The following is a 4,031-nucleotide window of genomic DNA, read 5'->3' as shown; positions in this document are numbered from 1 at the left end:
TACCCACTGCAGCCGCATGCGTGTGTAATTCGTCATTGTTTCAGTATATAGGTCACAGGAGCTCCCAGGACAGATCAATTCATCTAATTGCAAATATTAAAAATTAAACAACATTTAACAAGATAATGTTAAAACTCTTGTGTTTTAAAATTAAGGCTCAATATTCACTACAATTCCAAGCTGTTTGTTAGTGGTGAAACCAAGATCAGCGTGGTTTCACTGTGGTTAACAATGCATTTCAAGTTTTTTCAGAAGAAACCCTGAGCATGTATTACTGTACATCGATAATTATTGTTGTACTAACTGGCTACAAAAGAAGTTTGAATATGTCTAAAGAATCCTATAAAACAGCAATCTCTATATGCTCCACCTTGCAAAGCTTGAGAGCAGATTAATGCATTGCCTTTATAAAAATTAAATGATTTCTAAAGCCCCATCCAGACACATGAACATGTCAGTACAGTGCTGTGCATACACTGCATTTCTACTACTGCAAGTCAGTGATTATACATTGCAGAATAAACAGTACAGAACTTTAAGCTGTTAGTTTTTTGTTTGCTAAATAACTGGTTAATAAAATAAAATATGGCAACCGATTTTTGTTTTACAAAGTAGTTTAGTTTTTGCTAAACCCAATTTTAAAGCACCTTTTGATGAAAAATATAAAGCAAAAGAAGGCACAAAGCAGCATATAGGTTAGGATAAAATTTTCCTCACACTAGTAGTAAGAAATATTAATGCTACTGGGGTTCTTTGGCTCTCTGAGGTTTGTGCCAAAATAATGTCACAGATTCGAGCAGAGTGATGCACAAAACTGCACCTTCCAGCGCATAAAGTATATCCTCCTCCCAATCTTAGAGTGGGGACTGTATAGTTGAAAAGCTGCAGAAACTTAGTTGTTGACGGCTATTTGCCAGTTAGAAATGAAATCTACTTGCACACAAGTTGAGGGGAGCAACCCACAGAGAGAAATCTTGAAAATGTCATTTACTATTCTTGTAATGTTACCACAGTGCTGAGATATATACTGAGATTCTGCAGGGTCACTAAGAATGAGCAGCTGCCATAAAGAAAATATTGTAACCCAGGAGGAAGCTTTTGTTTGGATGGGTCGACGGACTGGAGAGGGGCAGCTATAAATGCATGTGCAGAGGAGCCTGCATGACCTACATGTGGACAGCTTCTTCTATAACATAAACTGAGGATTAGAAACTGCACATTTAAGTTTAAGCACATATGGTACATGTCTCAAAAATAACCTGGCAAAACTGACCAGTTAAACCTGAGAAAAGCTGATAGTATTAGATTGAGGGGGCATTACTCAGCATAGGTTACCACAAACCCTGTTTCTTTAGATTTACTCAAATCAGTTTAAACAACGGCATAGTTCAGGCTGTTTTATGACCTTGTAGTGTTGCATGAGCTTCATCTCCCATTAAAGTGATATTTTGCTCCTAACTACATAATCACACTGCTCGTTCTTTGGATATCAGAGAATTAATCAAGAGACTTATTTTAAAGCTCTCCTTTTAAGTGTCTTAAATTATTTTACATGATCTGTACTAATTCACAGAAAGAGCGGACCTGTTAGTTCATTAAATACTGTGATTGAACTGTTGTTTCTCTCCCATCTCCTGTATATTTTATCTGTAATTGAATCAATGCAAGCTCCTTGAAAGCAAATTTGCAGGCTCTTCAAGAGGAAGAAATGTTAATGAAGAAATACAGCACATCACACACACAAAGGCATACACATATATACACCCACTTTGCTCGGCCGTTTTAAGTGGAAATAAAAATCTTCTGAGGTTTAAATGGACAGTGTTGTCTTTGATCGCTTCATCTCTGTCCTCCGGAAACAAACCGAACGCTTGCAAACGAAACACAGTGAAGACTTATTTTGTGTTTGAGGACTTGGAAATATTACTTTCTACATCGAGGGTCAAAAGTGCATCTGAAGTGAATTTCTTTGACAGTGGTGGGATATGTTTCAGCAAATGGTTGGTGAAGTAATGACAATTTTTTCCTATTGTCATGTCAATGAATACAGCAAATGTATCTCATGTTACAACACAAATACTGTATAAAGTGCCTGCTTTCGATGACCACCTAGTAAAGGTTATAAGATTATAAGAGTCAAATTCTGTCTACAAGGGTTTTATGACAAAGTTTTCCAGTTACACAGTCCAAGGTTAACACAAAAAAAAAATACAATAAACAGTGTAAACACTTCACTATACTTTCAAATGGACTTTGATACAGTGAGATGCACTCTGGCAAATCAACAGATCTTAATTTCTCTTTTAGAGGCTCTGACTTGTTACAGTAGCGCCATGTGATAAGTGTGATATGGTGATAAATACTGCCATATTGTTATTTGATATCGGACTTAGTGGGGACGAAGCAGGATGAGTTTACACATCATAGTCTTCTGGGGATTTACCAAGAAGGAACCAGATATCTTTATTGCTTCTCCAGTTTAAACAAGCAAACACCGAACCAACACCACCTCCCTCTTTGTAAAGTGTAGAACAAAGGCTTTATTGTGTTATTGCCATATCGATAAGGCAAAAACATATGCCTCAAAGTAAACTACTACCGATTACCACTAGTCAACACAGCAATTTGAATTCTTCTCTTTGTTTTGGCACTTACTGTGTTATTATGATAGAAATATGTCAACATTTACCGTCCATGTGACCAAAAATTTGTCAGTCCTGTGCATTTACCCTACTTTAAGAGTTTCTAGTTCTAGTAATATTTTAAAGCTGTTTTTATAGAATAGTGATTAGGGAGCTGCCAAACATTACGACCACGTCTGCAGCTACTTACCATTTGTTTTTTGTGCTGTTTTGTTTTTAAATTTATTTGCAAGTTATTAATTCATTTGACTCCTAATGTAACTAAGTCCAGTTTTTAATATCTTTTCCGTTTTTTGCAACCAATTCCTAAAGGAATGACCTAACTACATTTTTTACTACACTTACCATTACATAACTGTGTCTGTCTTCTGTTTGTTGCTGAGCAAGTAGCTTTTCTGGTGAAAACAGTTTCTTGCTTTAGCTAAGAACAACACTACGACTGAAGCAAAACAGGAAAGTTGACAATAGACAATGAGCTGCATCTCACCATGTAGGTCTAAAAATCTGGGGAGAGCTACAGATTCAGGTCAGATTTCTCTGTAGGTTCACTTAGAAATACTCAGTTTTCATTGTCACATAGTTTTCAAACTGAAATACAGACTGCAACCTATAAAAGATACTATAAGTCTGGTAACATTCTGCATTTTAAGTTATTGTCAATAATTCATATATAAAGACCAAACCAACATTGTTCTTTTATTACTATGCACAGGCACTGCAGTACAAGACGATCCCAGACTTCCTGGTGGCAAAAATATTCACCATCCATCCATTATCCACTATCCATGTGTCAGAAAATCACGTACCAAATCATACATTTTGCTTGCTCTCACACTAACAAATACTAACTAATACTTTCTTTCAAATATTTTACACAATGGATAACAAAATGCGTTCAGTTAATTTTTGCCATATGCCTATGCCATTTAAAAAAATATTTTAATAGTTATGAATACAAAAAGTCAAGCAAGCACTTTACAGAAAGAATTACATCTTTTCTCCCATGGTGATTTAATTAGTAATAACAAACTGTGCTGCACTTTGGACCTGCACTTTTTTAAGATATACTGGTGTAACAGAAGTTTTTTCTCCCATTCATTGTGTGCAGGTCTTTCTATTCCCATGTACTGTCCTGGACATACAATATCATCCAACAACCCACCATTTAATTTGACACAGGATTTGTACAGTATATAAACTCAGACAAGCCGTCTACTTGTACAAATACAGACAACCATACAACAAAAGTAATAAAATGAAATGTCTGGTTGGAACTATTCAAAATACCCAGAACTTCCTATATAGTCCATTGACTCCTGCAGAATTCAGGCCACAGGTTCAGCATCACACTGGAGTCGTTCCCTTGTTTCTGATCTAGGCTTGCAAATA

The sequence above is a fragment of the Channa argus genome, chromosome 16 (genome assembly GCF_033026475.1).
Source record: "Channa argus isolate prfri chromosome 16, Channa argus male v1.0, whole genome shotgun sequence".
NCBI classification, from domain to species: Eukaryota; Metazoa; Chordata; class Actinopteri; order Anabantiformes; family Channidae; genus Channa; species Channa argus.
The sequence above is the reverse complement of the archived record's forward strand: the minus strand, read 5'-3'. Positions refer to the sequence as shown.